We start from the raw sequence: 22,044 nt of genomic DNA, 5'->3' as shown, positions 1-22,044 counted from the left end.
TTTATTCCAACCGCGGTGGATTCCTATGGCCGTCGGCGCTTGGCCTAGTTTTCTTTAACCTACTCAACGGATAGCAAAGATGCCTATTTCGCTAGTGGCGCAGCTTAATTATGTCCCAGCTTAATTATGTCCCACAACACCTCAAGGCTCCAAGATCCAGAACCATATCTGCTAAAGATTGTGGGAAAACAAAAAGTTAGCTGACGCCACAAGCCCTGGAGCCTCTCTGCACGCTTATGTTAGAACCCGAGGTAAGACATGTATTCTTCGGGAAAGAAAAACAACCCATAACGCCTTGCAAAGCACCTTCTGACCCTTGCAGGTTTTACATGCTTGATTCTTATTAATTTGAGGCTTTGCAACCCTCCACCCAATGCTATGAGCCCAGGAGTGGAGCTTCTTCCAGGCCTACGGCACATGCTCTTTAGGTTTGGCTGTTCACCCAGCCTTCTGAGGGTGATCGGGAGCCTGCGTGGGTGGGAGCCGGAATGGAATGATGGGACAACGCGGAGGGGCCAGAGGAGCCTGGCTTGGGTGGGTGACGATGAAAACCAACATGACCCCGACGTGATTTGAACACGCAACCTTCTGATCTGGAGTCAGACGCGCTACCGTTGCGCCACGAGGTCAGCTGTGGTGGCTCTGGAAAGCTTTAGGCTACTCCGGCGTCAATTCTTCAGCGGTTGCCCACAGATTGACCTGGTTGCCCTGATAGCCCTGTGCCAGCTTTGGCCGGCTCTCCCTATGCAAGTTTCGGCCGGTTAGCTCAGTTGGTTAGAGCGTGGTGCTAATAACGCCAAGGTCGCGGGTTCGATCCCCGTACGGGCCATTGCCCTTTTATTCCAACCGCGGTGGATTCCTATGGCCGTCGGCGCTTGGCCTAGTTTTCTTTAACCTACTCAACGGATAGCAAAGATGCCTATTTCGCTAGTGGCGCAGCTTAATTATGTCCCAGCTTAATTATGTCCCACAACACCTCAAGGCTCCAAGATCCAGAACCATATCTGCTAAAGATTGTGGGAAAACAAAAAGTTAGCTGACGCCACAAGCCCTGGAGCCTCTCTGCACGCTTATGTTAGAACCCGAGGTAAGACATGTATTCTTCGGGAAAGAAAAACAACCCATAACGCCTTGCAAAGCACCTTCTGACCCTTGCAGGTTTTACATGCTTGATTCTTATTAATTTGAGGCTTTGCAACCCTCCACCCAATGCTATGAGCCCAGGAGTGGAGCTTCTTCCAGGCCTACGGCACATGCTCTTTAGGTTTGGCTGTTCACCCAGCCTTCTGAGGGTGATCGGGAGCCTGCGTGGGTGGGAGCCGGAATGGAATGATGGGACAACGCGGAGGGGCCAGAGGAGCCTGGCTTGGGTGGGTGACGATGAAAACCAACATGACCCCGACGTGATTTGAACACGCAACCTTCTGATCTGGAGTCAGACGCGCTACCGTTGCGCCACGAGGTCAGCTGTGGTGGCTCTGGAAAGCTTTAGGCTACTCCGGCGTCAATTCTTCAGCGGTTGCCCACAGATTGACCTGGTTGCCCTGATAGCCCTGTGCCAGCTTTGGCCGGCTCTCCCTATGCAAGTTTCGGCCGGTTAGCTCAGTTGGTTAGAGCGTGGTGCTAATAACGCCAAGGTCGTGGGTTCGATCCCCGTACGGGCCATTGCCCTTTTATTCCAACCGCGGTGGATTCCTATGGCCGTCGGCGCTTGGCCTAGTTTTCTTTAACCTACTCAACGGATAGCAAAGATGCCTATTTCGCTAGTGGCGCAGCTTAATTATGTCCCAGCTTAATTATGTCCCACAACACCTCAAGGCTCCAAGATCCAGAACCATATCTGCTAAAGATTGTGGGAAAACAAAAAGTTAGCTGACGCCACAAGCCCTGGAGCCTCTCTGCACGCTTATGTTAGAACCCGAGGTAAGACATGTATTCTTCGGGAAAGAAAAACAACCCATAACGCCTTGCAAAGCACCTTCTGACCCTTGCAGGTTTTACATGCTTGATTCTTATTAATTTGAGGCTTTGCAACCCTCCACCCAATGCTATGAGCCCAGGAGTGGAGCTTCTTCCAGGCCTACGGCACATGCTCTTTAGGTTTGGCTGTTCACCCAGCCTTCTGAGGGTGATCGGGAGCCTGCGTGGGTGGGAGCCGGAATGGAATGATGGGACAACGCGGAGGGGCCAGAGGAGCCTGGCTTGGGTGGGTGACGATGAAAACCAACATGACCCCGACATGATTTGAACACGCAACCTTCTGATCTGGAGTCAGACGCGCTACCGTTGCGCCACGAGGTCAGCTGTGGTGGCTCTGGAAAGCTTTAGGCTACTCCGGCGTCAATTCTTCAGCGGTTGCCCACAGATTGACCTGGTTGCCCTGATAGCCCTGTGCCAGCTTTGGCCGGCTCTCCCTATGCAAGTTTCGGCCGGTTAGCTCAGTTGGTTAGAGCGTGGTGCTAATAACGCCAAGGTCGCGGGTTCGATCCCCGTACGGGCCATTGCCCTTTTATTCCAACCGCGGTGGATTCCTATGGCCGTCGGCGCTTGGCCTAGTTTTCTTTAACCTACTCAACGGATAGCAAAGATGCCTATTTCGCTAGTGGCGCAGCTTAATTATGTCCCAGCTTAATTATGTCCCACAACACCTCAAGGCTCCAAGATCCAGAACCATATCTGCTAAAGATTGTGGGAAAACAAAAAGTTAGCTGACGCCACAAGCCCTGGAGCCTCTCTGCACGCTTATGTTAGAACCCGAGGTAAGACATGTATTCTTCGGGAAAGAAAAACAACCCATAACGCCTTGCAAAGCACCTTCTGACCCTTGCAGGTTTTACATGCTTGATTCTTATTAATTTGAGGCTTTGCAACCCTCCACCCAATGCTATGAGCCCAGGAGTGGAGCTTCTTCCAGGCCTACGGCACATGCTCTTTAGGTTTGGCTGTTCACCCAGACTTCTGAGGGTGATCGGGAGCCTGCGTGGGTGGGAGCCGGAATGGAATGATGGGACAACGCGGAGGGGCCAGAGGAGCCTGGCTTGGGTGGGTGACGATGAAAACCAACATGACCCCGACGTGATTTGAACACGCAACCTTCTGATCTGGAGTCAGACGCGCTACCGTTGCGCCACGAGGTCAGCTGTGGTGGCTCTGGAAAGCTTTAGGCTACTCCGGCGTCAATTCTTCAGCGGTTGCCCACAGATTGACCTGGTTGCCCTGATAGCCCTGTGCCAGCTTTGGCCGGCTCTCCCTATGCAAGTTTCGGCCGGTTAGCTCAGTTGGTTAGAGCGTGGTGCTAATAACGCCAAGGTCGCGGGTTCGATCCCCGTACGGGCCATTGCCCTTTTATTCCAACCGCGGTGGATTCCTATGGCCGTCGGCGCTTGGCCTAGTTTTCTTTAACCTACTCAACGGATAGCAAAGATGCCTATTTCGCTAGTGGCGCAGCTTAATTATGTCCCAGCTTAATTATGTCCCACAACACCTCAAGGCTCCAAGATCCAGAACCATATCTGCTAAAGATTGTGGGAAAACAAAAAGTTAGCTGACGCCACAAGCCCTGGAGCCTCTCTGCACGCTTATGTTAGAACCCGAGGTAAGACATGTATTCTTCGGGAAAGAAAAACAACCCATAACGCCTTGCAAAGCACCTTCTGACCCTTGCAGGTTTTACATGCTTGATTCTTATTAATTTGAGGCTTTGCAACCCTCCACCCAATGCTATGAGCCCAGGAGTGGAGCTTCTTCCAGGCCTACGGCACATGCTCTTTAGGTTTGGCTGTTCACCCAGCCTTCTGAGGGTGATCGGGAGCCTGCGTGGGTGGGAGCCGGAATGGAATGATGGGACAACGCGGAGGGGCCAGAGGAGCCTGGCTTGGGTGGGTGACGATGAAAACCAACATGACCCCGACGTGATTTGAACACGCAACCTTCTGATCTGGAGTCAGACGCGCTACCGTTGCGCCACGAGGTCAGCTGTGGTGGCTCTGGAAAGCTTTAGGCTACTCCGGCGTCAATTCTTCAGCGGTTGCCCACAGATTGACCTGGTTGCCCTGATAGCCCTGTGCCAGCTTTGGCCGGCTCTCCCTATGCAAGTTTCGGCCGGTTAGCTCAGTTGGTTAGAGCGTGGTGCTAATAACGCCAAGGTCGCGGGTTCGATCCCCGTACGGGCCATTGCCCTTTTATTCCAACCGCGGTGGATTCCTATGGCCGTCGGCGCTTGGCCTAGTTTTCTTTAACCTACTCAACGGATAGCAAAGATGCCTATTTCGCTAGTGGCGCAGCTTAATTATGTCCCAGCTTAATTATGTCCCACAACACCTCAAGGCTCCAAGATCCAGAACCATATCTGCTAAAGATTGTGGGAAAACAAAAAGTTAGCTGACGCCACAAGCCCTGGAGCCTCTCTGCACGCTTATGTTAGAACCCGAGGTAAGACATGTATTCTTCGGGAAAGAAAAACAACCCATAACGCCTTGCAAAGCACCTTCTGACCCTTGCAGGTTTTACATGCTTGATTCTTATTAATTTGAGGCTTTGCAACCCTCCACCCAATGCTATGAGCCCAGGAGTGGAGCTTCTTCCAGGCCTACGGCACATGCTCTTTAGGTTTGGCTGTTCACCCAGCCTTCTGAGGGTGATCGGGAGCCTGCGTGGGTGGGAGCCGGAATGGAATGATGGGACAACGCGGAGGGGCCAGAGGAGCCTGGCTTGGGTGGGTGACGATGAAAACCAACATGACCCCGACGTGATTTGAACACGCAACCTTCTGATCTGGAGTCAGACGCGCTACCGTTGCGCCACGAGGTCAGCTGTGGTGGCTCTGGAAAGCTTTAGGCTACTCCGGCGTCAATTCTTCAGCGGTTGCCCACAGATTGACCTGGTTGCCCTGATAGCCCTGTGCCAGCTTTGGCCGGCTCTCCCTATGCAAGTTTCGGCCGGTTAGCTCAGTTGGTTAGAGCGTGGTGCTAATAACGCCAAGGTCGCGGGTTCGATCCCCGTACGGGCCATTGCCCTTTTATTCCAACCGCGGTGGATTCCTATGGCCGTCGGCGCTTGGCCTAGTTTTCTTTAACCTACTCAACGGATAGCAAAGATGCCTATTTCGCTAGTGGCGCAGCTTAATTATGTCCCAGCTTAATTATGTCCCACAACACCTCAAGGCTCCAAGATCCAGAACCATATCTGCTAAAGATTGTGGGAAAACAAAAAGTTAGCTGACGCCACAAGCCCTGGAGCCTCTCTGCACGCTTATGTTAGAACCCGAGGTAAGACATGTATTCTTCGGGAAAGAAAAACAACCCATAACGCCTTGCAAAGCACCTTCTGACCCTTGCAGGTTTTACATGCTTGATTCTTATTAATTTGAGGCTTTGCAACCCTCCACCCAATGCTATGAGCCCAGGAGTGGAGCTTCTTCCAGGCCTACGGCACATGCTCTTTAGGTTTGGCTGTTCACCCAGCCTTCTGAGGGTGATCGGGAGCCTGCGTGGGTGGGAGCCGGAATGGAATGATGGGACAACGCGGAGGGGCCAGAGGAGCCTGGCTTGGGTGGGTGACGATGAAAACCAACATGACCCCGACGTGATTTGAACACGCAACCTTCTGATCTGGAGTCAGACGCGCTACCGTTGCGCCACGAGGTCAGCTGTGGTGGCTCTGGAAAGCTTTAGGCTACTCCGGCGTCAATTCTTCAGCGGTTGCCCACAGATTGACCTGGTTGCCCTGATAGCCCTGTGCCAGCTTTGGCCGGCTCTCCCTATGCAAGTTTCGGCCGGTTAGCTCAGTTGGTTAGAGCGTGGTGCTAATAACGCCAAGGTCGCGGGTTCGATCCCCGTACGGGCCATTGCCCTTTTATTCCAACCGCGGTGGATTCCTATGGCCGTCGGCGCTTGGCCTAGTTTTCTTTAACCTACTCAACGGATAGCAAAGATGCCTATTTCGCTAGTGGCGCAGCTTAATTATGTCCCAGCTTAATTATGTCCCACAACACCTCAAGGCTCCAAGATCCAGAACCATATCTGCTAAAGATTGTGGGAAAACAAAAAGTTAGCTGACGCCACAAGCCCTGGAGCCTCTCTGCACGCTTATGTTAGAACCCGAGGTAAGACATGTATTCTTCGGGAAAGAAAAACAACCCATAACGCCTTGCAAAGCACCTTCTGACCCTTGCAGGTTTTACATGCTTGATTCTTATTAATTTGAGGCTTTGCAACCCTCCACCCAATGCTATGAGCCCAGGAGTGGAGCTTCTTCCAGGCCTACGGCACATGCTCTTTAGGTTTGGCTGTTCACCCAGCCTTCTGAGGGTGATCGGGAGCCTGCGTGGGTGGGAGCCGGAATGGAATGATGGGACAACGCGGAGGGGCCAGAGGAGCCTGGCTTGGGTGGGTGACGATGAAAACCAACATGACCCCGACGTGATTTGAACACGCAACCTTCTGATCTGGAGTCAGACGCGCTACCGTTGCGCCACGAGGTCAGCTGTGGTGGCTCTGGAAAGCTTTAGGCTACTCCGGCGTCAATTCTTCAGCGGTTGCCCACAGATTGACCTGGTTGCCCTGATAGCCCTGTGCCAGCTTTGGCCGGCTCTCCCTATGCAAGTTTCGGCCGGTTAGCTCAGTTGGTTAGAGCGTGGTGCTAATAACGCCAAGGTCGCGGGTTCGATCCCCGTACGGGCCATTGCCCTTTTATTCCAACCGCGGTGGATTCCTATGGCCGTCGGCGCTTGGCCTAGTTTTCTTTAACCTACTCAACGGATAGCAAAGATGCCTATTTCGCTAGTGGCGCAGCTTAATTATGTCCCAGCTTAATTATGTCCCACAACACCTCAAGGCTCCAAGATCCAGAACCATATCTGCTAAAGATTGTGGGAAAACAAAAAGTTAGCTGACGCCACAAGCCCTGGAGCCTCTCTGCACGCTTATGTTAGAACCCGAGGTAAGACATGTATTCTTCGGGAAAGAAAAACAACCCATAACGCCTTGCAAAGCACCTTCTGACCCTTGCAGGTTTTACATGCTTGATTCTTATTAATTTGAGGCTTTGCAACCCTCCACCCAATGCTATGAGCCCAGGAGTGGAGCTTCTTCCAGGCCTACGGCACATGCTCTTTAGGTTTGGCTGTTCACCCAGCCTTCTGAGGGTGATCGGGAGCCTGCGTGGGTGGGAGCCGGAATGGAATGATGGGACAACGCGGAGGGGCCAGAGGAGCCTGGCTTGGGTGGGTGACGATGAAAACCAACATGACCCCGACGTGATTTGAACACGCAACCTTCTGATCTGGAGTCAGACGCGCTACCGTTGCGCCACGAGGTCAGCTGTGGTGGCTCTGGAAAGCTTTAGGCTACTCCGGCGTCAATTCTTCAGCGGTTGCCCACAGATTGACCTGGTTGCCCTGATAGCCCTGTGCCAGCTTTGGCCGGCTCTCCCTATGCAAGTTTCGGCCGGTTAGCTCAGTTGGTTAGAGCGTGGTGCTAATAACGCCAAGGTCGCGGGTTCGATCCCCGTACGGGCCATTGCCCTTTTATTCCAACCGCGGTGGATTCCTATGGCCGTCGGCGCTTGGCCTAGTTTTCTTTAACCTACTCAACGGATAGCAAAGATGCCTATTTCGCTAGTGGCGCAGCTTAATTATGTCCCAGCTTAATTATGTCCCACAACACCTCAAGGCTCCAAGATCCAGAACCATATCTGCTAAAGATTGTGGGAAAACAAAAAGTTAGCTGACGCCACAAGCCCTGGAGCCTCTCTGCACGCTTATGTTAGAACCCGAGGTAAGACATGTATTCTTCGGGAAAGAAAAACAACCCATAACGCCTTGCAAAGCACCTTCTGACCCTTGCAGGTTTTACATGCTTGATTCTTATTAATTTGAGGCTTTGCAACCCTCCACCCAATGCTATGAGCCCAGGAGTGGAGCTTCTTCCAGGCCTACGGCACATGCTCTTTAGGTTTGGCTGTTCACCCAGCCTTCTGAGGGTGATCGGGAGCCTGCGTGGGTGGGAGCCGGAATGGAATGATGGGACAACGCGGAGGGGCCAGAGGAGCCTGGCTTGGGTGGGTGACGATGAAAACCAACATGACCCCGACGTGATTTGAACACGCAACCTTCTGATCTGGAGTCAGACGCGCTACCGTTGCGCCACGAGGTCAGCTGTGGTGGCTCTGGAAAGCTTTAGGCTACTCCGGCGTCAATTCTTCAGCGGTTGCCCACAGATTGACCTGGTTGCCCTGATAGCCCTGTGCCAGCTTTGGCCGGCTCTCCCTATGCAAGTTTCGGCCGGTTAGCTCAGTTGGTTAGAGCGTGGTGCTAATAACGCCAAGGTCGCGGGTTCGATCCCCGTACGGGCCATTGCCCTTTTATTCCAACCGCGGTGGATTCCTATGGCCGTCGGCGCTTGGCCTAGTTTTCTTTAACCTACTCAACGGATAGCAAAGATGCCTATTTCGCTAGTGGCGCAGCTTAATTATGTCCCAGCTTAATTATGTCCCACAACACCTCAAGGCTCCAAGATCCAGAACCATATCTGCTAAAGATTGTGGGAAAACAAAAAGTTAGCTGACGCCACAAGCCCTGGAGCCTCTCTGCACGCTTATGTTAGAACCCGAGGTAAGACATGTATTCTTCGGGAAAGAAAAACAACCCATAACGCCTTGCAAAGCACCTTCTGACCCTTGCAGGTTTTACATGCTTGATTCTTATTAATTTGAGGCTTTGCAACCCTCCACCCAATGCTATGAGCCCAGGAGTGGAGCTTCTTCCAGGCCTACGGCACATGCTCTTTAGGTTTGGCTGTTCACCCAGCCTTCTGAGGGTGATCGGGAGCCTGCGTGGGTGGGAGCCGGAATGGAATGATGGGACAACGCGGAGGGGCCAGAGGAGCCTGGCTTGGGTGGGTGACGATGAAAACCAACATGACCCCGACGTGATTTGAACACGCAACCTTCTGATCTGGAGTCAGACGCGCTACCGTTGCGCCACGAGGTCAGCTGTGGTGGCTCTGGAAAGCTTTAGGCTACTCCGGCGTCAATACTCCGGCGTCAATTCTTCAGCGGTTGCCCACAGATTGACCTGGTTGCCCTGATAGCCCTGTGCCAGCTTTGGCCGGCTCTCCCTATGCAAGTTTCGGCCGGTTAGCTCAGTTGGTTAGAGCGTGGTGCTAATAACGCCAAGGTCGCGGGTTCGATCCCCGTACGGGCCATTGCCCTTTTATTCCAACCGCGGTGGATTCCTATGGCCGTCGGCGCTTGGCCTAGTTTTCTTTAACCTACTCAACGGATAGCAAAGATGCCTATTTCGCTAGTGGCGCAGCTTAATTATGTCCCAGCTTAATTATGTCCCACAACACCTCAAGGCTCCAAGATCCAGAACCATATCTGCTAAAGATTGTGGGAAAACAAAAAGTTAGCTGACGCCACAAGCCCTGGAGCCTCTCTGCACGCTTATGTTAGAACCCGAGGTAAGACATGTATTCTTCGGGAAAGAAAAACAACCCATAACGCCTTGCAAAGCACCTTCTGACCCTTGCAGGTTTTACATGCTTGATTCTTATTAATTTGAGGCTTTGCAACCCTCCACCCAATGCTATGAGCCCAGGAGTGGAGCTTCTTCCAGGCCTACGGCACATGCTCTTTAGGTTTGGCTGTTCACCCAGCCTTCTGAGGGTGATCGGGAGCCTGCGTGGGTGGGAGCCGGAATGGAATGATGGGACAACGCGGAGGGGCCAGAGGAGCCTGGCTTGGGTGGGTGACGATGAAAACCAACATGACCCCGACGTGATTTGAACACGCAACCTTCTGATCTGGAGTCAGACGCGCTACCGTTGCGCCACGAGGTCAGCTGTGGTGGCTCTGGAAAGCTTTAGGCTACTCCGGCGTCAATTCTTCAGCGGTTGCCCACAGATTGACCTGGTTGCCCTGATAGCCCTGTGCCAGCTTTGGCCGGCTCTCCCTATACAAGTTTCGGCCGGTTAGCTCAGTTGGTTAGAGTGTGGTGCTAATAACGCCAAGGTCGCGGGTTCGATCCCCGTACGGGCCATTGCCCTTTTATTCCAACCGCGGTGGATTCCTATGGCCGTCGGCGCTTGGCCTAGTTTTCTTTAACCTACTCAACGGATAGCAAAGATGCCTATTTCGCTAGTGGCGCAGCTTAATTATGTCCCAGCTTAATTATGTCCCACAACACCTCAAGGCTCCAAGATCCAGAACCATATCTGCTAAAGATTGTGGGAAAACAAAAAGTTAGCTGACGCCACAAGCCCTGGAGCCTCTCTGCACGCTTATGTTAGAACCCGAGGTAAGACATGTATTCTTCGGGAAAGAAAAACAACCCATAACGCCTTGCAAAGCACCTTCTGACCCTTGCAGGTTTTACATGCTTGATTCTTATTAATTTGAGGCTTTGCAACCCTCCACCCAATGCTATGAGCCCAGGAGTGGAGCTTCTTCCAGGCCTACGGCACATGCTCTTTAGGTTTGGCTGTTCACCCAGCCTTCTGAGGGTGATCGGGAGCCTGCGTGGGTGGGAGCCGGAATGGAATGATGGGACAACGCGGAGGGGCCAGAGGAGCCTGGCTTGGGTGGGTGACGATGAAAACCAACATGACCCCGACGTGATTTGAACACGCAACCTTCTGATCTGGAGTCAGACGCGCTACCGTTGCGCCACGAGGTCAGCTGTGGTGGCTCTGGAAAGCTTTAGGCTACTCCGGCGTCAATTCTTCAGCGGTTGCCCACAGATTGACCTGGTTGCCCTGATAGCCCTGTGCCAGCTTTGGCCGGCTCTCCCTATGCAAGTTTCGGCCGGTTAGCTCAGTTGGTTAGAGCGTGGTGCTAATAACGCCAAGGTCGCGGGTTCGATCCCCGTACGGGCCATTGCCCTTTTATTCCAACCGCGGTGGATTCCTATGGCCGTCGGCGCTTGGCCTAGTTTTCTTTAACCTACTCAACGGATAGCAAAGATGCCTATTTCGCTAGTGGCGCAGCTTAATTATGTCCCAGCTTAATTATGTCCCACAACACCTCAAGGCTCCAAGATCCAGAACCATATCTGCTAAAGATTGTGGGAAAACAAAAAGTTAGCTGACGCCACAAGCCCTGGAGCCTCTCTGCACGCTTATGTTAGAACCCGAGGTAAGACATGTATTCTTCGGGAAAGAAAAACAACCCATAACGCCTTGCAAAGCACCTTCTGACCCTTGCAGGTTTTACATGCTTGATTCTTATTAATTTGAGGCTTTGCAACCCTCCACCCAATGCTATGAGCCCAGGAGTGGAGCTTCTTCCAGGCCTACGGCACATGCTCTTTAGGTTTGGCTGTTCACCCAGCCTTCTGAGGGTGATCGGGAGCCTGCGTGGGTGGGAGCCGGAATGGAATGATGGGACAACGCGGAGGGGCCAGAGGAGCCTGGCTTGGGTGGGTGACGATGAAAACCAACATGACCCCGACGTGATTTGAACACGCAACCTTCTGATCTGGAGTCAGACGCGCTACCGTTGCGCCACGAGGTCAGCTGTGGTGGCTCTGGAAAGCTTTAGGCTACTCCGGCGTCAATTCTTCAGCGGTTGCCCACAGATTGACCTGGTTGCCCTGATAGCCCTGTGCCAGCTTTGGCCGGCTCTCCCTATGCAAGTTTCGGCCGGTTAGCTCAGTTGGTTAGAGCGTGGTGCTAATAACGCCAAGGTCGCGGGTTCGATCCCCGTACGGGCCATTGCCCTTTTATTCCAACCGCGGTGGATTCCTATGGCCGTCGGCGCTTGGCCTAGTTTTCTTTAACCTACTCAACGGATAGCAAAGATGCCTATTTCGCTAGTGGCGCAGCTTAATTATGTCCCAGCTTAATTATGTCCCACAACACCTCAAGGCTCCAAGATCCAGAACCATATCTGCTAAAGATTGTGGGAAAACAAAAAGTTAGCTGACGCCACAAGCCCTGGAGCCTCTCTGCACGCTTATGTTAGAACCCGAGGTAAGACATGTATTCTTCGGGAAAGAAAAACAACCCATAACGCCTTGCAAAGCACCTTCTGACCCTTGCAGGTTTTACATGCTTGATTCTTATTAATTTGAGGCTTTGCAACCCTCCACCCAATGCTATGAGCCCAGGAGTGGAGCTTCTTCCAGGCCTACGGCACATGCTCTTTAGGTTTGGCTGTTCACCCAGCCTTCTGAGGGTGATCGGGAGCCTGCGTGGGTGGGAGCCGGAATGGAATGATGGGACAACGCGGAGGGGCCAGAGGAGCCTGGCTTGGGTGGGTGACGATGAAAACCAACATGACCCCGACGTGATTTGAACACGCAACCTTCTGATCTGGAGTCAGACGCGCTACCGTTGCGCCACGAGGTCAGCTGTGGTGGCTCTGGAAAGCTTTAGGCTACTCCGGCGTCAATTCTTCAGCGGTTGCCCACAGATTGACCTGGTTGCCCTGATAGCCCTGTGCCAGCTTTGGCCGGCTCTCCCTATGCAAGTTTCGGCCGGTTAGCTCAGTTGGTTAGAGCGTGGTGCTAATAACGCCAAGGTCGCGGGTTCGATCCCCGTACGGGCCATTGCCCTTTTATTCCAACCGCGGTGGATTCCTATGGCCGTCGGCGCTTGGCCTAGTTTTCTTTAACCTACTCAACGGATAGCAAAGATGCCTATTTCGCTAGTGGCGCAGCTTAATTATGTCCCAGCTTAATTATGTCCCACAACACCTCAAGGCTCCAAGATCCAGAACCATATCTGCTAAAGATTGTGGGAAAACAAAAAGTTAGCTGACGCCACAAGCCCTGGAGCCTCTCTGCACGCTTATGTTAGAACCCGAGGTAAGACATGTATTCTTCGGGAAAGAAAAACAACCCATAACGCCTTGCAAAGCACCTTCTGACCCTTGCAGGTTTTACATGCTTGATTCTTATTAATTTGAGGCTTTGCAACCCTCCACCCAATGCTATGAGCCCAGGAGTGGAGCTTCTTCCAGGCCTACGGCACATGCTCTTTAGGTTTGGCTGTTCACCCAGCCTTCTGAGGGTGATCGGGAGCCTGCGTGGGTGGGAGCCGGAATGGAATGATGGGACAACGCGGAGGGGCCAGAGGAGCCTGGCTTGGGTGGGTGACGATGAAAACCAACATGACCCCGACGTGATTTGAACACGCAACCTTCTGATCTGGAGTCAGACGCGCTACCGTTGCGCCACGAGGTCAGCTGTGGTGGCTCTGGAAAGCTTTAGGCTACTCCGGCGTCAATTCTTCAGCGGTTGCCCACAGATTGACCTGGTTGCCCTGATAGCCCTGTGCCAGCTTTGGCCGGCTCTCCCTATGCAAGTTTCGGCCGGTTAGCTCAGTTGGTTAGAGCGTGGTGCTAATAACGCCAAGGTCGCGGGTTCGATCCCCGTACGGGCCATTGCCCTTTTATTCCAACCGCGGTGGATTCCTATGGCCGTCGGCGCTTGGCCTAGTTTTCTTTAACCTACTCAACGGATAGCAAAGATGCCTATTTCGCTAGTGGCGCAGCTTAATTATGTCCCAGCTTAATTATGTCCCACAACACCTCAAGGCTCCAAGATCCAGAACCATATCTGCTAAAGATTGTGGGAAAACAAAAAGTTAGCTGACGCCACAAGCCCTGGAGCCTCTCTGCACGCTTATGTTAGAACCCGAGGTAAGACATGTATTCTTCGGGAAAGAAAAACAACCCATAACGCCTTGCAAAGCACCTTCTGACCCTTGCAGGTTTTACATGCTTGATTCTTATTAATTTGAGGCTTTGCAACCCTCCACCCAATGCTATGAGCCCAGGAGTGGAGCTTCTTCCAGGCCTACGGCACATGCTCTTTAGGTTTGGCTGTTCACCCAGCCTTCTGAGGGTGATCGGGAGCCTGCGTGGGTGGGAGCCGGAATGGAATGATGGGACAACGCGGAGGGGCCAGAGGAGCCTGGCTTGGGTGGGTGACGATGAAAACCAACATGACCCCGACGTGATTTGAACACGCAACCTTCTGATCTGGAGTCAGACGCGCTACCGTTGCGCCACGAGGTCAGCTGTGGTGGCTCTGGAAAGCTTTAGGCTACTCCGGCGTCAATACTCCGGCGTCAATTCTTCAGCGGTTGCCCACAGATTGACCTGGTTGCCCTGATAGCCCTGTGCCAGCTTTGGCCGGCTCTCCCTATGCAAGTTTCGGCCGGTTAGCTCAGTTGGTTAGAGCGTGGTGCTAATAACGCCAAGGTCGCGGGTTCGATCCCCGTACGGGCCATTGCCCTTTTATTCCAACCGCGGTGGATTCCTATGGCCGTCGGCGCTTGGCCTAGTTTTCTTTAACCTACTCAACGGATAGCAAAGATGCCTATTTCGCTAGTGGCGCAGCTTAATTATGTCCCAGCTTAATTATGTCCCACAACACCTCAAGGCTCCAAGATCCAGAACCATATCTGCTAAAGATTGTGGGAAAACAAAAAGTTAGCTGACGCCACAAGCCCTGGAGCCTCTCTGCACGCTTATGTTAGAACCCGAGGTAAGACATGTATTCTTCGGGAAAGAAAAACAACCCATAACGCCTTGCAAAGCACCTTCTGACCCTTGCAGGTTTTACATGCTTGATTCTTATTAATTTGAGGCTTTGCAACCCTCCACCCAATGCTATGAGCCCAGGAGTGGAGCTTCTTCCAGGCCTACGGCACATGCTCTTTAGGTTTGGCTGTTCACCCAGCCTTCTGAGGGTGATCGGGAGCCTGCGTGGGTGGGAGCCGGAATGGAATGATGGGACAACGCGGAGGGGCCAGAGGAGCCTGGCTTGGGTGGGTGACGATGAAAACCAACATGACCCCGACGTGATTTGAACACGCAACCTTCTGATCTGGAGTCAGACGCGCTACCGTTGCGCCACGAGGTCAGCTGTGGTGGCTCTGGAAAGCTTTAGGCTACTCCGGCGTCAATTCTTCAGCGGTTGCCCACAGATTGACCTGGTTGCCCTGATAGCCCTGTGCCAGCTTTGGCCGGCTCTCCCTATGCAAGTTTCGGCCGGTTAGCTCAGTTGGTTAGAGCGTGGTGCTAATAACGCCAAGGTCGCAGGTTCGATCCCCGTACGGGCCATTGCCCTTTTATTCCAACCGCGGTGGATTCCTATGGCCGTCGGCGCTTGGCCTAGTTTTCTTTAACCTACTCAACGGATAGCAAAGATGCCTATTTCGCTAGTGGCGCAGCTTAATTATGTCCCAGCTTAATTATGTCCCACAACACCTCAAGGCTCCAAGATCCAGAACCATATCTGCTAAAGATTGTGGGAAAACAAAAAGTTAGCTGACGCCACAAGCCCTGGAGCCTCTCTGCACGCTTATGTTAGAACCCGAGGTAAGACATGTATTCTTCGGGAAAGAAAAACAACCCATAACGCCTTGCAAAGCACCTTCTGACCCTTGCAGGTTTTACATGCTTGATTCTTATTAATTTGAGGCTTTGCAACCCTCCACCCAATGCTATGAGCCCAGGAGTGGAGCTTCTTCCAGGCCTACGGCACATGCTCTTTAGGTTTGGCTGTTCACCCAGCCTTCTGAGGGTGATCGGGAGCCTGCGTGGGTGGGAGCCGGAATGGAATGATGGGACAACGCGGAGGGGCCAGAGGAGCCTGGCTTGGGTGGGTGACGATGAAAACCAACATGACCCCGACGTGATTTGAACACGCAACCTTCTGATCTGGAGTCAGACGCGCTACCGTTGCGCCACGAGGTCAGCTGTGGTGGCTCTGGAAAGCTTTAGGCTACTCCGGCGTCAATTCTTCAGCGGTTGCCCACAGATTGACCTGGTTGCCCTGATAGCCCTGTGCCAGCTTTGGCCGGCTCTCCCTATGCAAGTTTCGGCCGGTTAGCTCAGTTGGTTAGAGCGTGGTGCTAATAACGCCAAGGTCGCGGGTTCGATCCCCGTACGGGCCATTGCCCTTTTATTCCAACCGCGGTGGATTCCTATGGCCGTCGGCGCTTGGCCTAGTTTTCTTTAACCTACTCAACGGATAGCAAAGATGCCTATTTCGCTAGTGGCGCAGCTTAATTATGTCCCAGCTTAATTATGTCCCACAACACCTCAAGGCTCCAAGATCCAGAACCATATCTGCTAAAGATTGTGGGAAAACAAAAAGTTAGCTGACGCCACAAGCCCTGGAGCCTCTCTGCACGCTTATGTTAGAACCCGAGGTAAGACATGTATTCTTCGGGAAAGAAAAACAACCCATAACGCCTTGCAAAGCACCTTCTGACCCTTGCAGGTTTTACATGCTTGATTCTTATTAATTTGAGGCTTTGCAACCCTCCACCCAATGCTATGAGCCCAGGAGTGGAGCTTCTTCCAGGCCTACGGCACATGCTCTTTAGGTTTGGCTGTTCACCCAGCCTTCTGAGGGTGATCGGGAGCCTGCGTGGGTGGGAGCCGGAATGGAATGATGGGACAACGCGGAGGGGCCAGAGGAGCCTGGCTTGGGTGGGTGACGATGAAAACCAACATGACCCCGACGTGATTTGAACACGCAACCTTCTGATCTGGAGTCAGACGCGCTACCGTTGCGCCACGAGGTCAGCTGTGGTGGCTCTGGAAAGCTTTAGGCTACTCCGGCGTCAATTCTTCAGCGGTTGCCCACAGATTGACCTGGTTGCCCTGATAGCCCTGTGCCAGCTTTGGCCGGCTCTCCCTATGCAAGTTTCGGCCGGTTAGCTCAGTTGGTTAGAGCGTGGTGCTAATAACGCCAAGGTCGCGGGTTCGATCCCCGTACGGGCCATTGCCCTTTTATTCCAACCGCGGTGGATTCCTATGGCCGTCGGCGCTTGGCCTAGTTTTCTTTAACCTACTCAACGGATAGCAAAGATGCCTATTTCGCTAGTGGCGCAGCTTAATTATGTCCCAGCTTAATTATGTCCCACAACACCTCAAGGCTCCAAGATCCAGAACCATATCTGCTAAAGATTGTGGGAAAACAAAAAGTTAGCTGACGCCACAAGCCCTGGAGCCTCTCTGCACGCTTATGTTAGAACCCGAGGTAAGACATGTATTCTTCGGGAAAGAAAAACAACCCATAACGCCTTGCAAAGCACCTTCTGACCCTTGCAGGTTTTACATGCTTGATTCTTATTAATTTGAGGCTTTGCAACCCTCCACCCAATGCTATGAGCCCAGGAGTGGAGCTTCTTCCAGGCCTACGGCACATGCTCTTTAGGTTTGGCTGTTCACCCAGCCTTCTGAGGGTGATCGGGAGCCTGCGTGGGTGGGAGCCGGAATGGAATGATGGGACAACGCGGAGGGGCCAGAGGAGCCTGGCTTGGGTGGGTGACGATGAAAACCAACATGACCCCGACGTGATTTGAACACGCAACCTTCTGATCTGGAGTCAGACGCGCTACCGTTGCGCCACGAGGTCAGCTGTGGTGGCTCTGGAAAGCTTTAGGCTACTCCGGCGTCAATTCTTCAGCGGTTGCCCACAGATTGACCTGGTTGCCCTGATAGCCCTGTGCCAGCTTTGGCCGGCTCTCCCTATGCAAGTTTCGGCCGGTTAGCTCAGTTGGTTAGAGCGTGGTGCTAATAACGCCAAGGTCGCGGGTTCGATCCCCGTACGGGCCATTGCCCTTTTATTCCAACCGCGGTGGATTCCTATGGCCGTCGGCGCTTGGCCTAGTTTTCTTTAACCTACTCAACGGATAGCAAAGATGCCTATTTCGCTAGTGGCGCAGCTTAATTATGTCCCAGCTTAATTATGTCCCACAACACCTCAAGGCTCCAAGATCCAGAACCATATCTGCTAAAGATTGTGGGAAAACAAAAAGTTAGCTGACGCCACAAGCCCTGGAGCCTCTCTGCACGCTTATGTTAGAACCCGAGGTAAGACATGTATTCTTCGGGAAAGAAAAACAACCCATAACGCCTTGCAAAGCACCTTCTGACCCTTGCAGGTTTTACATGCTTGATTCTTATTAATTTGAGGCTTTGCAACCCTCCACCCAATGCTATGAGCCCAGGAGTGGAGCTTCTTCCAGGCCTACGGCACATGCTCTTTAGGTTTGGCTGTTCACCCAGCCTTCTGAGGGTGATCGGGAGCCTGCGTGGGTGGGAGCCGGAATGGAATGATGGGACAACGCGGAGGTGCCAGAGGAGCCTGGCTTGGGTGGGTGACGATGAAAACCAACATGACCCCGACGTGATTTGAACACGCAACCTTCTGATCTGGAGTCAGACGCGCTACCGTTGCGCCACGAGGTCAGCTGTGGTGGCTCTGGAAAGCTTTAGGCTACTCCGGCGTCAATTCTTCAGCGGTTGCCCACAGATTGACCTGGTTGCCCTGATAGCCCTGTGCCAGCTTTGGCCGGCTCTCCCTATGCAAGTTTCGGCCGGTTAGCTCAGTTGGTTAGAGCGTGGTGCTAATAACGCCAAGGTCGCGGGTTCGATCCCCGTACGGGCCATTGCCCTTTTATTCCAACCGCGGTGGATTCCTATGGCCGTCGGCGCTTGGCCTAGTTTTCTTTAACCTACTCAACGGATAGCAAAGATGCCTATTTCGCTAGTGGCGCAGCTTAATTATGTCCCAGCTTAATTATGTCCCACAACACCTCAAGGCTCCAAGATCCAGAACCATATCTGCTAAAGATTGTGGGAAAACAAAAAGTTAGCTGACGCCACAAGCCCTGGAGCCTCTCTGCACGCTTATGTTAGAACCCGAGGTAAGACATGTATTCTTCGGGAAAGAAAAACAACCCATAACGCCTTGCAAAGCACCTTCTGACCCTTGCAGGTTTTACATGCTTGATTCTTATTAATTTGAGGCTTTGCAACCCTCCACCCAATGCTATGAGCCCAGGAGTGGAGCTTCTTCCAGGCCTACGGCACATGCTCTTTAGGTTTGGCTGTTCACCCAGCCTTCTGAGGGTGATCGGGAGCCTGCGTGGGTGGGAGCCGGAATGGAATGATGGGACAACGCGGAGGGGCCAGAGGAGCCTGGCTTGGGTGGGTGACGATGAAAACCAACATGACCCCGACGTGATTTGAACACGCAACCTTCTGATCTGGAGTCAGACGCGCTACCGTTGCGCCACGAGGTCAGCTGTGGTGGCTCTGGAAAGCTTTAGGCTACTCCGGCGTCAATTCTTCAGCGGTTGCCCACAGATTGACCTGGTTGCCCTGATAGCCCTGTGCCAGCTTTGGCCGGCTCTCCCTATGCAAGTTTCGGCCGGTTAGCTCAGTTGGTTAGAGCGTGGTGCTAATAACGCCAAGGTCGCGGGTTCGATCCCCGTACGGGCCATTGCCCTTTTATTCCAACCGCGGTGGATTCCTATGGCCGTCGGCGCTTGGCCTAGTTTTCTTTAACCTACTCAACGGATAGCAAAGATGCCTATTTCGCTAGTGGCGCAGCTTAATTATGTCCCAGCTTAATTATGTCCCACAACACCTCAAGGCTCCAAGATCCAGAACCATATCTGCTAAAGATTGTGGGAAAACAAAAAGTTAGCTGACGCCACAAGCCCTGGAGCCTCTCTGCACGCTTATGTTAGAACCCGAGGTAAGACATGTATTCTTCGGGAAAGAAAAACAACCCATAACGCCTTGCAAAGCACCTTCTGACCCTTGCAGGTTTTACATGCTTGATTCTTATTAATTTGAGGCTTTGCAACCCTCCACCCAATGCTATGAGCCCAGGAGTGGAGCTTCTTCCAGGCCTACGGCACATGCTCTTTAGGTTTGGCTGTTCACCCAGCCTTCTGAGGGTGATCGGGAGCCTGCGTGGGTGGGAGCCGGAATGGAATGATGGGACAACGCGGAGGGGCCAGAGGAGCCTGGCTTGGGTGGGTGACGATGAAAACCAACATGACCCCGACGTGATTTGAACACGCAACCTTCTGATCTGGAGTCAGACGCGCTACCGTTGCGCCACGAGGTCAGCTGTGGTGGCTCTGGAAAGCTTTAGGCTACTCCGGCGTCAATTCTTCAGCGGTTGCCCACAGATTGACCTGGTTGCCCTGATAGCCCTGTGCCAGCTTTGGCCGGCTCTCCCTATGCAAGTTTCGGCCGGTTAGCTCAGTTGGTTAGAGCGTGGTGCTAATAACGCCAAGGTCGCGGGTTCGATCCCCGTACGGGCCATTGCCCTTTTATTCCAACCGCGGTGGATTCCTATGGCCGTCGGCGCTTGGCCTAGTTTTCTTTAACCTACTCAACGGATAGCAAAGATGCCTATTTCGCTAGTGGCGCAGCTTAATTATGTCCCAGCTTAATTATGTCCCACAACACCTCAAGGCTCCAAGATCCAGAACCATATCTGCTAAAGATTGTGGGAAAACAAAAAGTTAGCTGACGCCACAAGCCCTGGAGCCTCTCTGCACGCTTATGTTAGAACCCGAGGTAAGACATGTATTCTTCGGGAAAGAAAAACAACCCATAACGCCTTGCAAAGCACCTTCTGACCCTTGCAGGTTTTACATGCTTGATTCTTATTAATTTGAGGCTTTGCAACCCTCCACCCAATGCTATGAGCCCAGGAGTGGAGCTTCTTCCAGGCCTACGGCACATGCTCTTTAGGTTTGGCTGTTCACCCAGCCTTCTGAGGGTGATCGGGAGCCTGCGTGGGTGGGAGCCGGAATGGAATGATGGGACAACGCGGAGGGGCCAGAGGAGCCTGGCTTGGGTGGGTGACGATGAAAACCAACATGACCCCGACGTGATTTGAACACGCAACCTTCTGATCTGGAGTCAGACGCGCTACCGTTGCGCCACGAGGTCAGCTGTGGTGGCTCTGGAAAGCTTTAGGCTACTCCGGCGTCAATACTCCGGCGTCAATTCTTCAGCGGTTGCCCACAGATTGACCTGGTTGCCCTGATAGCCCTGTGCCAGCTTTGGCCGGCTCTCCCTATGCAAGTTTCGGCCGGTTAGCTCAGTTGGTTAGAGCGTGGTGCTAATAACGCCAAGGTCGCGGGTTCGATCCCCGTACGGGCCATTGCCCTTTTATTCCAACCGCGGTGGATTCCTATGGCCGTCGGCGCTTGGCCTAGTTTTCTTTAACCTACTCAACGGATAGCAAAGATGCCTATTTCGCTAGTGGCGCAGCTTAATTATGTCCCAGCTTAATTATGTCCCACAACACCTCAAGGCTCCAAGATCCAGAACCATATCTGCTAAAGATTGTGGGAAAACAAAAAGTTAGCTGACGCCACAAGCCCTGGAGCCTCTCTGCACGCTTATGTTAGAACCCGAGGTAAGACATGTATTCTTCGGGAAAGAAAAACAACCCATAACGCCTTGCAAAGCACCTTCTGACCCTTGCAGGTTTTACATGCTTGATTCTTATTAATTTGAGGCTTTGCAACCCTCCACCCAATGCTATGAGCCCAGGAGTGGAGCTTCTTCCAGGCCTACGGCACATGCTCTTTAGGTTTGGCTGTTCACCCAGCCTTCTGAGGGTGATCGGGAGCCTGCGTGGGTGGGAGCCGGAATGGAATGATGGGACAACGCGGAGGGGCCAGAGGAGCCTGGCTTGGGTGGGTGACGATGAAAACCAACATGACCCCGACGTGATTTGAACACGCAACCTTCTGATCTGGAGTCAGACGCGCTACCGTTGCGCCACGAGGTCAGCTGTGGTGGCTCTGGAAAGCTTTAGGCTACTCCGGCGTCAATTCTTCAGCGGTTGCCCACAGATTGACCTGGTTGCCCTGATAGCCCTGTGCCAGCTTTGGCCGGCTCTCCCTATGCAAGTTTCGGCCGGTTAGCTCAGTTGGTTAGAGCGTGGTGCTAATAACGCCAAGGTCGCGGGTTCGATCCCCGTACGGGCCATTGCCCTTTTATTCCAACCGCGGTGGATTCCTATGGCCGTCGGCGCTTGGCCTAGTTTTCTTTAACCTACTCAACGGATAGCAAAGATGCCTATTTCGCTAGTGGCGCAGCTTAATTATGTCCCAGCTTAATTATGTCCCACAACACCTCAAGGCTCCAAGATCCAGAACCATATCTGCTAAAGATTGTGGGAAAACAAAAAGTTAGCTGACGCCACAAGCCCTGGAGCCTCTCTGCACGCTTATGTTAGAACCCGAGGTAAGACATGTATTC

The 22,044-nt window shown here is 52.9% G+C and overlaps 48 non-coding genes across 48 annotated transcripts; 23 read left to right on the top strand and 25 right to left on the bottom strand.

Annotated features, from left to right (window-relative positions):
* Nucleotides 1-557: 557 nt before the first annotated feature.
* On the bottom strand, nucleotides 558-629 carry TRNAW-CCA (transfer RNA tryptophan (anticodon CCA)). Its single transcript has one exon. It is a non-coding gene; the product is annotated as a tRNA-Trp (tRNA).
* Nucleotides 630-755: 126 nt separating this feature from the next.
* On the top strand, nucleotides 756-829 carry TRNAI-AAU (transfer RNA isoleucine (anticodon AAU)). Its single transcript has one exon. It is a non-coding gene; the product is annotated as a tRNA-Ile (tRNA).
* Nucleotides 830-1,393: 564 nt separating this feature from the next.
* Nucleotides 1,394-1,465, bottom strand: TRNAW-CCA (transfer RNA tryptophan (anticodon CCA)). Its single transcript has one exon. It is a non-coding gene; the product is annotated as a tRNA-Trp (tRNA).
* Nucleotides 1,466-2,427: 962 nt separating this feature from the next.
* TRNAI-AAU (transfer RNA isoleucine (anticodon AAU)) lies at nucleotides 2,428-2,501 on the top strand. The gene has a single exon. It is a non-coding gene; the product is annotated as a tRNA-Ile (tRNA).
* A 564-nt stretch (nucleotides 2,502-3,065) lies between these two features.
* On the bottom strand, nucleotides 3,066-3,137 carry TRNAW-CCA (transfer RNA tryptophan (anticodon CCA)). Its single transcript has one exon. It is a non-coding gene; the product is annotated as a tRNA-Trp (tRNA).
* Nucleotides 3,138-3,263: 126 nt separating this feature from the next.
* TRNAI-AAU (transfer RNA isoleucine (anticodon AAU)) lies at nucleotides 3,264-3,337 on the top strand. The gene has a single exon. It is a non-coding gene; the product is annotated as a tRNA-Ile (tRNA).
* Nucleotides 3,338-3,901: 564 nt separating this feature from the next.
* On the bottom strand, nucleotides 3,902-3,973 carry TRNAW-CCA (transfer RNA tryptophan (anticodon CCA)). Its single transcript has one exon. It is a non-coding gene; the product is annotated as a tRNA-Trp (tRNA).
* Nucleotides 3,974-4,099: 126 nt separating this feature from the next.
* TRNAI-AAU (transfer RNA isoleucine (anticodon AAU)) lies at nucleotides 4,100-4,173 on the top strand. Its single transcript has one exon. It is a non-coding gene; the product is annotated as a tRNA-Ile (tRNA).
* Nucleotides 4,174-4,737: 564 nt separating this feature from the next.
* TRNAW-CCA (transfer RNA tryptophan (anticodon CCA)) lies at nucleotides 4,738-4,809 on the bottom strand. Its single transcript has one exon. It is a non-coding gene; the product is annotated as a tRNA-Trp (tRNA).
* Nucleotides 4,810-4,935: 126 nt separating this feature from the next.
* Nucleotides 4,936-5,009, top strand: TRNAI-AAU (transfer RNA isoleucine (anticodon AAU)). The gene has a single exon. It is a non-coding gene; the product is annotated as a tRNA-Ile (tRNA).
* A 564-nt stretch (nucleotides 5,010-5,573) lies between these two features.
* On the bottom strand, nucleotides 5,574-5,645 carry TRNAW-CCA (transfer RNA tryptophan (anticodon CCA)). Its single transcript has one exon. It is a non-coding gene; the product is annotated as a tRNA-Trp (tRNA).
* A 126-nt stretch (nucleotides 5,646-5,771) lies between these two features.
* Nucleotides 5,772-5,845, top strand: TRNAI-AAU (transfer RNA isoleucine (anticodon AAU)). The gene has a single exon. It is a non-coding gene; the product is annotated as a tRNA-Ile (tRNA).
* Nucleotides 5,846-6,409: 564 nt separating this feature from the next.
* TRNAW-CCA (transfer RNA tryptophan (anticodon CCA)) lies at nucleotides 6,410-6,481 on the bottom strand. The gene has a single exon. It is a non-coding gene; the product is annotated as a tRNA-Trp (tRNA).
* Nucleotides 6,482-6,607: 126 nt separating this feature from the next.
* TRNAI-AAU (transfer RNA isoleucine (anticodon AAU)) lies at nucleotides 6,608-6,681 on the top strand. Its single transcript has one exon. It is a non-coding gene; the product is annotated as a tRNA-Ile (tRNA).
* A 564-nt stretch (nucleotides 6,682-7,245) lies between these two features.
* TRNAW-CCA (transfer RNA tryptophan (anticodon CCA)) lies at nucleotides 7,246-7,317 on the bottom strand. The gene has a single exon. It is a non-coding gene; the product is annotated as a tRNA-Trp (tRNA).
* A 126-nt stretch (nucleotides 7,318-7,443) lies between these two features.
* Nucleotides 7,444-7,517, top strand: TRNAI-AAU (transfer RNA isoleucine (anticodon AAU)). The gene has a single exon. It is a non-coding gene; the product is annotated as a tRNA-Ile (tRNA).
* A 564-nt stretch (nucleotides 7,518-8,081) lies between these two features.
* On the bottom strand, nucleotides 8,082-8,153 carry TRNAW-CCA (transfer RNA tryptophan (anticodon CCA)). Its single transcript has one exon. It is a non-coding gene; the product is annotated as a tRNA-Trp (tRNA).
* A 126-nt stretch (nucleotides 8,154-8,279) lies between these two features.
* On the top strand, nucleotides 8,280-8,353 carry TRNAI-AAU (transfer RNA isoleucine (anticodon AAU)). The gene has a single exon. It is a non-coding gene; the product is annotated as a tRNA-Ile (tRNA).
* Nucleotides 8,354-8,917: 564 nt separating this feature from the next.
* Nucleotides 8,918-8,989, bottom strand: TRNAW-CCA (transfer RNA tryptophan (anticodon CCA)). Its single transcript has one exon. It is a non-coding gene; the product is annotated as a tRNA-Trp (tRNA).
* Nucleotides 8,990-9,129: 140 nt separating this feature from the next.
* On the top strand, nucleotides 9,130-9,203 carry TRNAI-AAU (transfer RNA isoleucine (anticodon AAU)). Its single transcript has one exon. It is a non-coding gene; the product is annotated as a tRNA-Ile (tRNA).
* A 564-nt stretch (nucleotides 9,204-9,767) lies between these two features.
* Nucleotides 9,768-9,839, bottom strand: TRNAW-CCA (transfer RNA tryptophan (anticodon CCA)). The gene has a single exon. It is a non-coding gene; the product is annotated as a tRNA-Trp (tRNA).
* Nucleotides 9,840-10,603: 764 nt separating this feature from the next.
* Nucleotides 10,604-10,675, bottom strand: TRNAW-CCA (transfer RNA tryptophan (anticodon CCA)). Its single transcript has one exon. It is a non-coding gene; the product is annotated as a tRNA-Trp (tRNA).
* Nucleotides 10,676-10,801: 126 nt separating this feature from the next.
* TRNAI-AAU (transfer RNA isoleucine (anticodon AAU)) lies at nucleotides 10,802-10,875 on the top strand. Its single transcript has one exon. It is a non-coding gene; the product is annotated as a tRNA-Ile (tRNA).
* Nucleotides 10,876-11,439: 564 nt separating this feature from the next.
* TRNAW-CCA (transfer RNA tryptophan (anticodon CCA)) lies at nucleotides 11,440-11,511 on the bottom strand. The gene has a single exon. It is a non-coding gene; the product is annotated as a tRNA-Trp (tRNA).
* Nucleotides 11,512-11,637: 126 nt separating this feature from the next.
* On the top strand, nucleotides 11,638-11,711 carry TRNAI-AAU (transfer RNA isoleucine (anticodon AAU)). Its single transcript has one exon. It is a non-coding gene; the product is annotated as a tRNA-Ile (tRNA).
* Nucleotides 11,712-12,275: 564 nt separating this feature from the next.
* On the bottom strand, nucleotides 12,276-12,347 carry TRNAW-CCA (transfer RNA tryptophan (anticodon CCA)). Its single transcript has one exon. It is a non-coding gene; the product is annotated as a tRNA-Trp (tRNA).
* Nucleotides 12,348-12,473: 126 nt separating this feature from the next.
* Nucleotides 12,474-12,547, top strand: TRNAI-AAU (transfer RNA isoleucine (anticodon AAU)). The gene has a single exon. It is a non-coding gene; the product is annotated as a tRNA-Ile (tRNA).
* Nucleotides 12,548-13,111: 564 nt separating this feature from the next.
* TRNAW-CCA (transfer RNA tryptophan (anticodon CCA)) lies at nucleotides 13,112-13,183 on the bottom strand. Its single transcript has one exon. It is a non-coding gene; the product is annotated as a tRNA-Trp (tRNA).
* Nucleotides 13,184-13,309: 126 nt separating this feature from the next.
* TRNAI-AAU (transfer RNA isoleucine (anticodon AAU)) lies at nucleotides 13,310-13,383 on the top strand. Its single transcript has one exon. It is a non-coding gene; the product is annotated as a tRNA-Ile (tRNA).
* A 564-nt stretch (nucleotides 13,384-13,947) lies between these two features.
* On the bottom strand, nucleotides 13,948-14,019 carry TRNAW-CCA (transfer RNA tryptophan (anticodon CCA)). The gene has a single exon. It is a non-coding gene; the product is annotated as a tRNA-Trp (tRNA).
* A 140-nt stretch (nucleotides 14,020-14,159) lies between these two features.
* Nucleotides 14,160-14,233, top strand: TRNAI-AAU (transfer RNA isoleucine (anticodon AAU)). Its single transcript has one exon. It is a non-coding gene; the product is annotated as a tRNA-Ile (tRNA).
* Nucleotides 14,234-14,797: 564 nt separating this feature from the next.
* Nucleotides 14,798-14,869, bottom strand: TRNAW-CCA (transfer RNA tryptophan (anticodon CCA)). The gene has a single exon. It is a non-coding gene; the product is annotated as a tRNA-Trp (tRNA).
* A 764-nt stretch (nucleotides 14,870-15,633) lies between these two features.
* Nucleotides 15,634-15,705, bottom strand: TRNAW-CCA (transfer RNA tryptophan (anticodon CCA)). The gene has a single exon. It is a non-coding gene; the product is annotated as a tRNA-Trp (tRNA).
* A 126-nt stretch (nucleotides 15,706-15,831) lies between these two features.
* TRNAI-AAU (transfer RNA isoleucine (anticodon AAU)) lies at nucleotides 15,832-15,905 on the top strand. The gene has a single exon. It is a non-coding gene; the product is annotated as a tRNA-Ile (tRNA).
* Nucleotides 15,906-16,469: 564 nt separating this feature from the next.
* TRNAW-CCA (transfer RNA tryptophan (anticodon CCA)) lies at nucleotides 16,470-16,541 on the bottom strand. Its single transcript has one exon. It is a non-coding gene; the product is annotated as a tRNA-Trp (tRNA).
* A 126-nt stretch (nucleotides 16,542-16,667) lies between these two features.
* On the top strand, nucleotides 16,668-16,741 carry TRNAI-AAU (transfer RNA isoleucine (anticodon AAU)). Its single transcript has one exon. It is a non-coding gene; the product is annotated as a tRNA-Ile (tRNA).
* A 564-nt stretch (nucleotides 16,742-17,305) lies between these two features.
* TRNAW-CCA (transfer RNA tryptophan (anticodon CCA)) lies at nucleotides 17,306-17,377 on the bottom strand. Its single transcript has one exon. It is a non-coding gene; the product is annotated as a tRNA-Trp (tRNA).
* A 126-nt stretch (nucleotides 17,378-17,503) lies between these two features.
* TRNAI-AAU (transfer RNA isoleucine (anticodon AAU)) lies at nucleotides 17,504-17,577 on the top strand. The gene has a single exon. It is a non-coding gene; the product is annotated as a tRNA-Ile (tRNA).
* A 564-nt stretch (nucleotides 17,578-18,141) lies between these two features.
* On the bottom strand, nucleotides 18,142-18,213 carry TRNAW-CCA (transfer RNA tryptophan (anticodon CCA)). The gene has a single exon. It is a non-coding gene; the product is annotated as a tRNA-Trp (tRNA).
* A 126-nt stretch (nucleotides 18,214-18,339) lies between these two features.
* On the top strand, nucleotides 18,340-18,413 carry TRNAI-AAU (transfer RNA isoleucine (anticodon AAU)). Its single transcript has one exon. It is a non-coding gene; the product is annotated as a tRNA-Ile (tRNA).
* Nucleotides 18,414-18,977: 564 nt separating this feature from the next.
* Nucleotides 18,978-19,049, bottom strand: TRNAW-CCA (transfer RNA tryptophan (anticodon CCA)). Its single transcript has one exon. It is a non-coding gene; the product is annotated as a tRNA-Trp (tRNA).
* Nucleotides 19,050-19,175: 126 nt separating this feature from the next.
* TRNAI-AAU (transfer RNA isoleucine (anticodon AAU)) lies at nucleotides 19,176-19,249 on the top strand. Its single transcript has one exon. It is a non-coding gene; the product is annotated as a tRNA-Ile (tRNA).
* A 564-nt stretch (nucleotides 19,250-19,813) lies between these two features.
* Nucleotides 19,814-19,885, bottom strand: TRNAW-CCA (transfer RNA tryptophan (anticodon CCA)). Its single transcript has one exon. It is a non-coding gene; the product is annotated as a tRNA-Trp (tRNA).
* A 126-nt stretch (nucleotides 19,886-20,011) lies between these two features.
* On the top strand, nucleotides 20,012-20,085 carry TRNAI-AAU (transfer RNA isoleucine (anticodon AAU)). The gene has a single exon. It is a non-coding gene; the product is annotated as a tRNA-Ile (tRNA).
* A 564-nt stretch (nucleotides 20,086-20,649) lies between these two features.
* TRNAW-CCA (transfer RNA tryptophan (anticodon CCA)) lies at nucleotides 20,650-20,721 on the bottom strand. Its single transcript has one exon. It is a non-coding gene; the product is annotated as a tRNA-Trp (tRNA).
* A 140-nt stretch (nucleotides 20,722-20,861) lies between these two features.
* TRNAI-AAU (transfer RNA isoleucine (anticodon AAU)) lies at nucleotides 20,862-20,935 on the top strand. Its single transcript has one exon. It is a non-coding gene; the product is annotated as a tRNA-Ile (tRNA).
* A 564-nt stretch (nucleotides 20,936-21,499) lies between these two features.
* TRNAW-CCA (transfer RNA tryptophan (anticodon CCA)) lies at nucleotides 21,500-21,571 on the bottom strand. The gene has a single exon. It is a non-coding gene; the product is annotated as a tRNA-Trp (tRNA).
* Nucleotides 21,572-21,697: 126 nt separating this feature from the next.
* On the top strand, nucleotides 21,698-21,771 carry TRNAI-AAU (transfer RNA isoleucine (anticodon AAU)). Its single transcript has one exon. It is a non-coding gene; the product is annotated as a tRNA-Ile (tRNA).
* Nucleotides 21,772-22,044: the final 273 nt, after the last annotated feature.

This window comes from Lithobates pipiens, unplaced genomic scaffold (assembly GCF_037356315.1).
Source record: "Lithobates pipiens isolate NorthernLeopardFrog02 unplaced genomic scaffold, aLitPip1_a1.2 Scaffold_8, whole genome shotgun sequence".
Lineage (NCBI taxonomy): Eukaryota > Metazoa > Chordata > Amphibia > Anura > Ranidae > Lithobates > Lithobates pipiens.
This window is presented reverse-complemented; position numbering and strand designations above follow the sequence as displayed.